We start from the raw sequence: 15,000 nt of genomic DNA on the forward strand, positions 1-15,000 counted from the left end.
AAAAAGACTTGTGAAACTACATGCAGTCAAAGCATCATGAAAAGTATTGGTATATGAAAGATATGCCACTGATTTGTCTAAGCGGAAATTAATAAGATTTCTTTTAGGACCGTGCTGCAGTAGAAATTGAGCTACTTACTGCTTCTCCCCATAAACCTACAGTTTTAGAGACACTATAACATATATCAAGAGAAATAACTTTATTGGTATCGGATATGTTTTTGTTAAAATGTAGTTTCCTCAATTCTCTCTCTCTCTCCTCTCTCTCTCTCTCTCTCTCTCTCTCTCTCTCTCTCTCTCTCTCTCTCTCTCTCTCTCTCTTACTTTCTGTATGCCGGTAAGTACTCTTGTTGTGCGACCAGATAAATATCCTGATTTAACACGGATAACAAAAGGCTATCGAGTGCAATATAGCTACAAGTTTTCGTGAATCGTCGGTGATTAGTTTGAGGTAAAAAAAAAAAAAAAAGTGGGATTAAACGTCGGCATAGGATTGTTATCTTATGAATTACTAAAAATCTGATCAAGATGGCGATCTATAATACAGGTAAAGCTTGGAGGGACATTGCTGCAATCAGCAAAAGTAAATTCCATGTGTTGGCGAAACAAGAGCTCGACCGTCTAATAACAGAGGTCACTAGTAACTCCAACCAGTGTGACGGAAAAATATTCGCAGACATATTGAAATATGATCCAATAAACTGGAGCAAATCTGCGGAAAACATCAGCAAAATAATAGAAGAAATTCCAAAGAAGATCCAAGTGATAAAGAGACTTATAAAGAAAGTTTACATCAATCAACACATTCTATCAAAGAACAATAAGAAGTCCAATATGGTGAATATGCTGATTGATGCATTGGGAAAAAGAATGCCAAAATGGTGTAATACATGTAAGATATGGTATTCCATTAATAATCCTCAACAACTGATTAGAAAATGCGATTCCTGTCATGTTCCAACACACCCTACATGTGCTGAAATACAGCAAAAATAAAAAAATAGAGACACAAAGGTATTTTGTTCAACATGCTTAGTCTGGATAGAAAATATAATTAAGTCGAGACTAAATCTGCAAATAGTTGAAGAAGAACAAGAAGAAGAAGAAGAAGAAGAAGAAGAAGAAGAAGAAGAAGAAGAGAAAAATGCACAGGATATGTGTAAGGATCCAGAGTAAATCATTGATATAACTTATGATGCCATCCAACAACATACGGAGAAATAAAATATCTGATAGAAATAAATAATAGACCCAAGAGACTCTACCCGGACCTACATACTTTTAGGGATGGGCAAGAACAAGAAAAACAAGAAAAGAAAGATATATTCTGCAATTTGCTGAAAAGAGGGAATTGCAGATTTGGCGAAAGATGCTACTACAAGCATCCAAAGATATGCCATAATTATGAAATATATGGTAAATGTCTGTATTTAGACGGACATGGAGACGAATGCAGAGATCTCGATCCAAAAATATGCAAAAACCTAAAAGAAGGAAAAGGATGCAGTTTCAACAAAAAATGTCGATATATGCATCCTGCAGCCATGAATGCAAGTAAGAAAACTCAGCAAACTAAAAATAAAAATAAAAGCAGAAATGAAACAAAAAAGTAACCAAAAAGCAGGCAACGTATATACCGCGCTATGCACCAAAGGCCCCAAGATATGAGGCCTTTCAACCGAAATATGCACATTTAGAGCCCAACTACAAAGAATGCATCTATTATGCCAGGTGTTGGTGCAAATATGAGGATAATTGCATGTAAACACACAAAAATAAATATGAAGGCGAAAGAGCAAATATAATAGAAAAGTTGGATTTTTCAATTGCAGAATTCCTGGAAATTAAGAAAAGAAAATCATATCAGAACAGGAAGGAAGCATGGAAAAATCCATATTATTACCAATATTAAATAATGGGGATGAAACAAACCATAAAAGTGATGAATGCACAGGGTTTAGTCACGAGTAACTCTAAAAGGAAAATAGAGTTCTTAGAAGAACTAACCCAAATTGAAAAAATAGATATATCAAATATAAGTGAAACATGGTATTCCTAAGAGACTGGCAGAGATGACTAGATAAAGGGTTTCCAAACTTATAGAACAGACAGAAAAAAATAGGAATCAAGGGGGAACCACAATATATGGAAGAGCCTTAAATCAAGGAAAAGTCTGTGAAAAATACAGCTGCACAAAATGTGAATTGATTGCGGTTGAATTTAAATTTGAAAACTAGTGAATATTGTAGTTTACAGACCCCCAAATACTAAGGAGTTTGACATAATGAAAGAAAAAAAAGATGATATATGTAGAAACCATAAAGACTGGAATATACTCCTATCCGGAGATTTTAACTTTCCTTTCGTGGATTGGAGAGAACTGATAGAAGAAAGTGGTTGTATGTATACATATAAAAAAGAGAGTAATAGTAGCGCAGAAGATAAGAGGCAATTTGAAAAGCTTCAAGATATGCTATTAGAACATAGTATGCAACAAATAAACCACATTCCAACAAGAAAGGAAAATGTCCTAGATCTAGTTTTTGTGAATGAGGTGAATTATGTTAAAGTAATAATTGTGTATAACACCGGAATTTCAGACCACAATGTCATAGAATTGATAGGCCATTCCAAAGCAAGTGATTGCAGAATTAATAAAAGCACAAACCTTTGGGAATGATATGGAAAATATAATTTTCATAGTAAGAATATAAAATGGTCAGAAATAAATGAAGAACTGAATAAAGAATGGAAATTAATATTTTTAAGTGATAATATACAGGTAAATACGGACATACTGTACAAAATACTGGAGAAAATTGTTTAAAAATATGTAGCGAAAAAAACAATAAACAAAAGACATGCATACCAAGAGACAGAAGGATGTTATTTCAGAAAATTAGAAAGTGGAAGAAAAATCTTGCAAAAGAAAAAAATGTGCGGAAAATGGTGGAAATAAAATGTAAGATAGAAAATGCAGAACAAAAGATTATACAGTCGAAAGAAAATGAAAAAAGGGACTTAGAAGAAAGGAAACTTCAAAATATAATAAAAATACAAAGTACTTTACTCCTATGCAAAAAAAGATGAATAAAGGGAGATTCGAAATAGGCCCTCTAAGAATTGAAGGTCGGCTAACAAATAAAAAAAAGGAAATATGCAGCATATTAGCAGAAAAATATAAGAGTGAGTTCACGCCAAGAATTGCAAATGAGAATAATGAAACAGATATGAGAGAAGAAAATGTTGAATATCTAACGGATATAGATATCAATGAAGCAGATATTGTCAAGGCTATAAACGAAATTAAAAATGGATCGGCAGCCGGACCAGATGGAGTTCCAGCGATTTTGTTAAAAAAAAAAAATGCAAACACTATCGCAAAGCCGCTTGCAATACTGCTAAGACAAAGTGTAGATATGAGCGAGATATATGTTAAACATAAATTAGCTTATATAACCCCTATCTTCAAAAGTGGATCAAGATTAGAGGCAAGCAATTTTAGAACTGTTAGTCTAACATCACATATTATGAAAGTGTATGAAAGAAAATAATGAATCATTTGGTTAAAAATAATTTATTTAATATAGGTCAACACGATTTTGTGCCTGGAAAAAGTACACAGACCCAACTGATTGCACACTATGAAAACATATACAAAAATATGGTAAATGAAAAAGACACAGATGTGATCTATCTAGATTTTGCAAAAGCCTTTGACAAGGTAGACCATAATATATTAGATAAAAAAATGAGAAAGCATAACATTATGGGAAAGATAGGAAAATGGGTAAAAGAATTCCTGCAAAATAGAAAACACATAGTGGGTGATATTTACATTGATTGAAATCACGTGTGCTTGTGATATATATTCCTTTATAATAACCACGTGTTGCAAACTTATGATTCAGCTATCATGGTGGAGATGGGTTTATTTCAAGTGTATGAACAGATTCCTTAATTCGACAGAAATATGTACGAGGACTTATCATAAACTTTTTTCTTTCTTGATAGCCCAGTCGGTATGGTCACTGCGGGCATAATTTCCAGCCGAACAGGTGGGGGTTCGAATCTCCACCCGGCCAGAAGCTGTTACCATAAAATGAATTCCAATTGGATGTATATTCCCAAGAGAGATTTCGGTTTCAAATGCCATTCATGGGTGATATATATATATATATATATATATATATATATATATATATATATATATATATATATATATATATATATGTATATATATATATATATATATATATATATATGTATATATATATATATATATATATATATATATATATATATATATATATATATATATATATATATATATATATATGTATATATATATATATATATATATATATATATATATATATATATATATATATATATATATGCATATATATATATATATATATATATATATATATATATACATAATATATATATATATATATATATCTATATATATATATATATATATATATATATATATATATATATATATATATATATAGAAATATATGTATATATATATTTATATATATATATATATGAATATATATCTATATATATATATATATATATATATATATATATATATATATATATACACACATATATATATATATATATATATATATATATATATATATATATATATATATATATATATATATATATGCGTGTGTATATGTCTGTGTGTGTTTTGAGGTATATAATTTTTATGGACTAAACACTGGAGCATCACCCAAAAATCACTTTATCTGCACTGATAAATCAAATCATTTATCAGTGCAAAGTTATTCAACATAATATTCATGGAAGTGTAATAAATCTTTATGGTTCATCGTTAGTAGGAGATAGCCCTTCTCTCTCTCTCTCTCTCTCTCTCTCTCTCTCTCTCTCTCTCTCCTCTCTCTCTCTCTCTCTCTCTCTCTCTCTCTCTCTCTGGGCTGTAAGGTTTCGGGGTTTATGTAGTGTTCGAATTCTCTGATAGATAAGTTGATACTGGTGGGACCATCTGGATAATTACTTTTCTGTTTAGAGGAAATGGCTTTTAATTTTCATAATCATATTTCGTTCACCAAAACCTTTCCATCCTATGTCTATCATTCTTTTAATTTGGGTCTCCAGTCTATTAGAAACCATTGCCGTTTTTGTTCAATATGTATATTCATTTACACTTTCGAGAGGCTGTCCTTAACATTTTTGTGTTGTCTTTCTCCATTTTCATTGAATATTATATTCGTTTTACTTATATTCCTTTTCAGTCCTACATATCTGCTCTCTCTATTAAAATCTTTCTTCATGGTTAGGGTATACGAGCTTAATGAAACCTGTAAAAGAACAATAAGAAACATTCGTGACTACCTTTTATCTTTTTTACTTACTCTTCCTTTAAGAACACGCATTGATAGAAGTGGTTTCTTTATTGTCTTTATATTTCACACAACACACACAATCACGAAAACATATTGCAAGTTTAGTATAAATTTGAGCTTGCAATTGTTCACAAAGACGCTATTAGTGTAATGTTTTTTTTTTAGCATATACGAATACTTTTATGAAAAATGTCAAACCAAATATTGAGGGAACTATATGCACATTCATTTCGTAGTTTGAATACTTTTTAAGGTTAAAAGCTAGGCTAAAAATATCTTTATATTCATCACCTGGTAACAAATATTCGAATAATAAATTATTTGCAAGTCCATTAGAAAAATGGACTGGTTTCCTTGGATGGAAACCAGATATTTGTGACCTGACCATAATTACAACTTGTCAGTGGTAACGAAAAGCCCAGAAATTAGAGTATAATGGAATTTCTTTTAAGAATTTAACTGAGACCTCCAACGAATATTCTATAATAGCTTGTCCGGACAACAAATCTTTTTATACCTCTGACAATTTAACTACCCAGTAATTCTAAAATAGTTTTGCTCATTAATAAATTTGGTGGAAGCAATGACACGATAATAAGACTATTATTAGGCAAGGAAACGATTCAAATAATGGTTTTGCGGTAATTAAGATGAGCCTGATTAATATCAGACTGCAATTCTTGATATACCTGATGAATCTTAAAAAATAAGTAAATGATTTATTCATTCTTGCAATCTTTGAATCCGCTGTAATCAATTTGACTTCGTAAGCAGGTTTTGATACAAGAAGTAAATAACCTTACGAATAATTCCGAGTCGTAACTATACAAAATATAATAAGTGTTGCTTGAAAGCTTAGCAAACCGCTTTTGAAAGCTTAGCAAACCGCTTTTGAAAGCTTAGCAAAGAGTCCGAAAGACTGTTGATTAGAAGAATTGGCTGGCCCGTTCATAAAACGTCGAGCTGAAAGGAAGCATTTGCTGAACTTTCCCCGACCAATCAGAGGGCTAGTCCAGGACCTCTGGTCCAGGTAGCTATCCATTTCGGTTCGGTTATGATTTTTACAATAAAAGCAAATGAAAAATTTTGTAAAACTATTCTCCAAACCGAACTGAAAGTTTTATATTCTAGTAATAGGCCTTATGGTATTTGTGAATTGTCAGAATCCCATAAAAATTGAGATTATGGCAATCATCTATACGGTAGTCTATGGAATGATCATCAGGATACCTTAAATGTAGGGCCATTTTGCTTCAAGTATTATTGGAATTGTGTGTGGCCTGCTTACAGCACAATTAGTCAAAGATTTTCCATTAGGATTTATTAAAAAAGACTACATGTGTTGCTCATCTCCAGTATCTTCTTTCTTTGGTCAAGAGAAAAAAAAAATCCTTAATCCCTATACTTCCAAGTAATATTTGGGATTTATTGAAAGTAAGGTATCGAGATCAAGTTATCTGCCTCAGCCTCCAAACTTCATCAAGTATTGATTGGGAGCGAAGCCGAAACAGACGCTATGTCACGTTCATGATACCAATCGGGAAAGAGGAATTGGGATATCTTGATTTCGAAATATTGGTTCGAGGTTTATTTCTGAATTGGTATCTCCACCCAGTCTAATTTAAGCTTAGTTTCATTCCTAATAAAAAAAAAAAAAAAAGATTTATCGAGCGAGTGCACTTCATATAAAGCTATTTATTCAATCATAATGAAGTTTCCGTTTTGGTAAGAAATATTGATTCTATTGAAATCAAGAAAAATTTTAAGTCCTTATCGATATTGCATGGAATAAGAACTATCAGTCCTATGTTTTGATATTGGTAAAAGAATTATGAATCCTCAAACGTTTATTACCTTCGCCAACTTCGTTGCGGTGAAAGTTGTTTTGATAGGCATATTCTTGTCAAATGTTTGTAAGTCTGTCTGTGTGTGATTGTGATTCGCATAACTCTAAAAATGTTACACCAAATATCATTACATTTGGTAGAATCATTAGCCATGATCTACAGACAATTTGATTTGATGTTGGGAGTGATTGGGCCAAAGGTCAAAGTCAAGGTCACGAAAAGGTAAAAAATAAATATTTTTGCTATATAGTGGTCATTTTTTGTCCGATTTGAGTAAATCTAGCGCTAAAATGCACACAATTTAATTGTTCATCATTTCATATACATTATATAGAGATGTCATTGCCCTTGCCTGTGCATTTATTTGTTTGTATGTCTGTCTGTGTGTTTGTGATTTGCATAACTCGTAAACTGTTAGACCGAATCTCATGAAATTTGGTCGGATGATTGGCCACGATCCAAGGACAAAATAATTAGATTTTGGGAGTAGTTGGTAAGATTATTCAAGGACTATGTCACGAAAAGGTAAAAAAGGTCTTTTTGCTATATCGTGGGTAATTTTTATATGATTTGCATGAAAGTAGTGCCAAAATGTGCCTAATGCCATTGCCTATCGTGTGATGTATGAGTTTTGTTGACAATAGTGGGTGTGACGAAGGTATGGGCTCTATCGAGTTCCCGTTCATGTTTCAAAATCCTTTTGTTCTGAAGTATTGAAATGAAAATATGAAATAAGAAGAATATGATGAATTAATTATTTCTAAAACTCATAATTAGTTGAAATGCATCTCCTCTATTCCTTTAAGGAAACAAGGAATTGGGAAGTCGGTGAAATACACCATTCCTTCTTCAGTGGATACCTGAATCCGGATTACAAGATTATGAAATTCACCATATGTAACTGGATCCTTAAATGAGGCTTATTTTCAAGCGGACCCTTAATTGCAATTTCTTCTTTAACTAGAAAACTAATCCTGGTTTCTTCTTTAACTTCTTTGGTTTTCTCTGTTAATATAGTTAACCATCTCAAGGAATATTTCAATGTCACAATCTTTATAATCTATACATAACAAAAAACATTGTCCAAAGATTTCTGGAAAAGATATTTGTATGATTTACGTTGCCTTTTCATATCTGATTATATTTGGAAAATTTAATTTTATTAAAGTAATGTACAGGGTTTCAGGATATATATGAATAATTTTACGCAGTTATATATTTTTTTATTAAATTTTTAATTTTCTCTATAATTGTGTGTTTATGTTCAAAAGTTTTAAAACTAGAAATAAGAAATGCAGAAAGTCTGTAACATTGAGCAGGCTTTAGTTCCTCCTATAACAGCAATACAGAGGCACTTCTGCTGAAAGCTTTTACTCAACAATCTCTTCTGATCTGGAATTTCATAATGCACCTGATGTTCGACGTAATTCAGTGAAAGATTTCTTTCGTGCAGGCCTCGAATAAAACGGAGTTTGTAAGTTAATTACAGCTGTTGCTCTAAGTATATATATATATATATATATATATATATATATATATATATATATATATATATATATATATATATATATATATATATATATATATATATATATATATATATATATACATATATATATATATATATATATATATATATATATATATATATATATGTGTGGGGGGGGTGTATAATGAAATATACAAAGGAATATAAAATATAATTGAGAGGGAATATGATAAATGGGTTGGAATCATTTATATATTGAAAACTGATCCGTAATGCCTTTCGCGAAGATCTCATCCACATATGGCACTCGAGTAATCTCTCCTATAGTTTCATTTCTAATCCTGTCCTGCCATTTATCTCCAAATATTCTTCTGAGATCTTTGTTCTCAAATCTACAATTTCTCTTGGATATTGTTCCATTCTCATAGCACAACTCTTGTCCATGCAGTAACCGATGTCACTGAACTGATATAATCTGAATTTTATATGTAATGTCGCTCGATTTGTTTTTCCCAATTTTACTTAACCTATCTATTATCTGATTTGTTTATATATATATATATATATATATATATATATATATATATATATATATATATATACATATATATATATATATATATATATATATATATATATATATATATATACATATAAATATACATATATATATATATATATATATATATATATATATATATATATATATATATATATATATATATATATATATATATATACTGTATATCTATCTATATATATATATATATATATATATATATATATATATATATATATATATATATATACTGTATATATATATATATATATATATATATAAATATGTATATATACTATATATATATATATATATATATATATATATATATATATATATATACTGTATATATATATATATATATATATATATATATATATATATATATATATATATATATATATATATATATATATATATATATACTGTATATATATATATATATATATATATATATATATATATATATATATATTATATATATATATATATATATATATATATATATATATATATATATATATATATATATATATATATATATATATATATATATATATATATATATATATATATATACATAAAAATCCAGATGATTGTCTGTCTTTTGGTGCGTGTGTCTGCGTGCGGCTATTGAAAAATTGTGCCAGGAATTTACAGATTATTCAATACTTGAATCTCATGTAATTTTCATCCAGAAAAATAACCCCGCTTTTTCCATTTTCATCAAGATTTACCTTGGGGGTACACAGGCCCATAATTGCAGTGAAAGAAAACGGGTGAAATATAACAAACTGACACAGTAGACTTCAATTTAATATATACATATTTTTCCTTTGTTTTTTATAAAGACAGCAGATTTTTTAGCTCCGACGTTATCTGTTATTTTGCGCAAGTTAGCAAGAAAAGGAGCTTTTAGCACTAGTTGTAGAATTGGTAATGTTACTCCTCTATGTAAATGTGTTTGTGGTAGCTCAAGTCCCACTGATTACCGCCCAATTTCCCTAACTCCCATATTATCTAAAGTTTTTGAACGTCTTCTGGCAAAACGTCTTAATAGGTTTGCTGAAGGTAATCATCTACTCCCTAGTTTGCAATTTGGTTTTCGTAAAGGCCTTGGAGTATGTGATACCCTTCTTACAATCCCCAATGCTATACATAAATCCCTTGATTGTGGTCAGGAAGTTCGTATGATTGGCCTTGATTTTAGTGCTGCCATTGACCGTGTTAATCATGAGGCCCTTATTTTCAAACTCAAACAGTTGGGAGTGGGTGGGTCGTTTCTTAGCATTATTATTGATTTTTTAAGTAATACATCTCAAAGAGTTGTTGTTGATGGGCACGATAATGAGTATAGGAATGGGATATCCGGTGTTCCACAAGGTAGTGTTCTTGGCCCTTTACTTTTCATGCTCGATACACATGACCTGTGGTTTGGCCTAGAAAACAAGCTTGTTGCACATGCAGATGATGCTACCCTATTTGCATCAATTCCATCGCCTAAATGTAGATCTAGGGTGGGTGAATCCCTTAATAGAGATTTAGCTAAAATTAGTGCATGGTGCAAATTATGGGGTATGAAATTGAATCCTAACAAAACTCAAAGTATGATTGTAAGTAGGTCAAGGACGGTGGCTCCTCAACATCCGGATCTCAGTATTGATAATGTTTCTTTAAATTTTTATGACTCAAAATTTTAGGTGTGATTTTCGACCTTGTTTTGAGTATTTTTCTCCTGTCTGGTCTTCAGCTGTTGATTCTCATCTTAATTTGTTGGACAGAAACTCACGGTCTATTAAATTTCTTATTCCTGATCTAGATATTAATCTCTGGCACCGTCGTTCAATTAGTTCATTATGCATGTTGCATAAGATTTTTCATAACTCTGACCATCCTTTACATTCAGATCTCCCTGGACAATTCTATCCTGTCCATAATACTAGGCAGGCAGTTAATTCTAATAGCCAGGCCTTCTCCATCATGAGGCTCAATACTACGCAGTACTCTAGAAGTTTTATTCCAGCTGTTACCAAGTTGTGGAATGATCTTCCTAATTGGGTAGTTGAATCAGTAGAACTTCAAAAGTTCAAAGTTGGAGCAAATGTTTTTATGTTGACCAGGCTGATATGAGTCTTTTTAGTTTATATATGACATATCTGTTTTTGACCTTGTTAATAGTTTATAAAGGACATATCTGTTTTGATGCTGTTACTGTTTTTAGAATTATATATAGTTGATTTAGCCTCATAATTTATTTCCTTATTTCCCTTCCTTACAAGGCTATTTTTCCCTATTGGAGTCCTTGGGCTTATAGCATCTTGCTTTCCCAACTAGGGTTGTAGCTTGACTAATAATAATAATAATAATAATAATAATAATAATAATAATAATAATAACAGATTAGTAAAAAAATTATCACTTTGTTTAGTCATTTACTTTGTTCGTTGTCGATTTTTTTTTATAATAAGAATACTATTTAAAGAAATAACCTCCTCAAAGAATATAATTATCAAATTAGAAAGATTGTAAAATGTAATTATCATGATTACTTATATCTTAGTGTATTTCTTCACCATATCTAAAAAAAAAATCTTTATAAAAGTTAGTTTTGAGTCATTAGCAAAAGATTTGTGTATTAATGTATCTAAGTATGCATGCACGTTGCATATTTGAGTAATATTTTTTTCTTTCCTGATGTGCGACTTTTTGAAAAATTTTCCTTATAAAAAAAACTTCTCACAGCAAATATTTCATCATGAAATGTATTCATCAAAATATCTTATAATATTAATTTTTCTGAAATAGTAATGTTTTTCTTAAATGGATAATGAAAAATACTGAACTTACGCTAAATGATGCTCTTTCGCCAGTCAATGTTGATCATTGGCGTCACAAAACTTACCCTCCCCCCCCACATAACGCTTACTCCTCTCATCCCCGCTCACCCCCAATTCACCTGCACCTGGGTTGACCTCGTACTGGAGTATCACCAATCTCAAAGCGTATCCCATTCTATTTATTAGAGGATAGAATTCAATGACAGCAGTATCAAATTCATATAAGAGATATGAGCTAATACTATATAGCATAGTATTTAACTTGTTTAAAATATTGTTGCAAAAGACTGCAGATGGTAAAAAGTGCTTTACATTGCATTAGTAATGATATGTATTAAATACTCATTAAAGGCTATTATGGAAGACGAGCTTATTCAAGCGACATAAGAAGCTTATATACAAACGGTCACGGATAACAATGGCATCAAATCTCCAAAAATATGAATCATGCAATGACAAGCTTAAACAGAATTTTCCATTATCAATGAAATAAGAGAGAGAGAGAGAGAGAGAGAGAGAGAGAGAGAGAGAGAGAGAGAGAGAGAGAGAGAGAGAGAGAGAGAGAGAGAGAGAACATCAGCAGTAAGTAATTTTGGGGTAGGCATAAGAAACGACAGAGTACACTTGTTTGTAGAATTTGCTGAAAGAAACATGAATTGGAAAATACAAAGTGGACAGGGAGAAACGGAAAACGAAATAGATTTTAGTATCAGTAAAAAAAGAAAAAAAAAACACAATCTAGTTAAAGATGTAACAATGTTGATCAAGTTAAAGGCAAGCGCCCATATATTGGTGACACGCAATGGTCTTTTCTATATCTATGGAAAGAAAGATGAAAACTAATTTTGAGAAATAAGATCAACACTCCTTTAATAACAAAAAAATTTGACGAATTTACTTTAGTAATACGCACTAGGTACTCCAAGATATATAATGAAATGGAAGTAGAGAAGGTATGAACAATAATGAAATAATATTTGCATTGAAATAAGCTCATTGATAGGTGGAAGAGTTCCTAAACAACATAATCTAAATATGGAAAATCCTACTTGAGAGAAAAAAAAAACATGATTATTTTAAATTTCAAATTAAAGAGACTAAACCTATATAAAACTAATTCAAGATTAGCAAAGGTTTAATCGAAGAGTCAGAACAATTACCAAATGATGCACATATAAAGTAAATATTATGCCACCTAACATACCACCAAAAATTGCATTGATCATTTTCGAGAATGATATTGGCGCACAGTTTAAACCAAATGGCATTCGCACAACAGATACTTCCTAAAACTAACCCAAAAATATCAGACACAACTCTGCATATCTGTCTGCTGAATCTGGCCTCTGCACTATCAGCATACACATTAGCTAATTATGAGATATATACTAGGGCATCGTTGACAGTCTCTTCACTAAAGTTTTTTTTTTTTTTTTTTATCCAAGAATTACTGCATTGTTTCAGGCTTAACGAAGCGAGAATTTCTGAATAATGTTTACCAAATGACGATCACCTTTATTTTTGTTATTCAGATACTTTGTTTTCTCTTTTGTTGACTTAAATTGATATCCTGTGAGATAGTAGAATACTAATAGCCTTTATTTAAAGAGGAACCTTATTTCTTCGGTGGTAACCCGATTTCGTCTAATTTTATAAATAAGAAGACGAAATACGATCTTTCTCATTGGTAAATTTAATTGTCATTCATAATTAAACTGAATATTTTATTCATGAACTTAAAAGGATTTTTCAATCCTATGTAGTTTACAATAGAATAATTGTCTTTAAAAAATTATGGTAAAATGGTATTCATGACATATATTTTATATGGTGGAGCAACAGGTTCTTCCCCGAATGCAACGTAATACTGTTGAATATAACTGACTATTAACTTGCGATCTTGCAAAGAAAAATGTTCAAAAACTTAAAGATAATAGTTACAGATTAGCGGCCAAGAGATATTTATGTACTGGTCCTATGTAAGTGACATGATATGTTGATTTTTTAATGCAGACTATTATCTCGTGTTATGATCTGCATCAATATCTATATCTGTATGTTTGTGAAAAATCATTTATTTTTTCCTTTTTTATCACTAAATTCATCTCCCAGAACTCATATCATTCTACTGAATAGTTTAACAATGATTTATATTTCAATAAGCTTTTTATTTTTAAACTGTATCCTGTTTTCCTCATTCAATTTATAAAACAACTTTACATACTGGCATTCTTTGCTGTAAAAAACTGTTTACTTTTCTTAAATAATATATTTTAGATATAATAAAAAAATATTTACCTCATCATTCATTATATTCAAATTCTATATATCGTGCATTAGAGATAATTGTTACTAAATAATTAAATGATTTCACCTCATTCATCATTCCACCTTCCAATGATAATTGATCTTCTATTGCATATGCTGTTCTATTCAGCTCTGCCCTTCTTCTATTTAACTTGAGTGCATCCTCATCTGATATTTCATGTATTCTGATAAACAAGCTTTGTAAGTCCTGTATTGTCTGTTAATAAGGACATAGTACTCAACATACTATAGGTGGATTAATTCCCTGTTACCAACCCAGTCCAATCATTCCTAAGTGGTCTATGCATTACACAATTCATGAGGAGGATAAACACCATAGGTGACAACACATATCTCTTGAATATTCCAGAGTTCTCTGGAAATCTATTTGACAGGACTTGAATAACACTAAGTTTACACTTGCTATGTTCATGAACACATTTAATCAAATTTACATATATAAGAGGAACGCCATAATAGGGCCGGTGCACAATATCAAAAGCTTCATCAAAGTCCACAAATGTCATCAAAAGTGGATATCTATATTCTGTAACACGTCTTGAAATAGAAATTT

The sequence above is a fragment of the Palaemon carinicauda genome, chromosome 23 (genome assembly GCF_036898095.1).
Source record: "Palaemon carinicauda isolate YSFRI2023 chromosome 23, ASM3689809v2, whole genome shotgun sequence".
In the NCBI taxonomy this organism is placed as follows: Eukaryota; Metazoa; Arthropoda; class Malacostraca; order Decapoda; family Palaemonidae; genus Palaemon; species Palaemon carinicauda.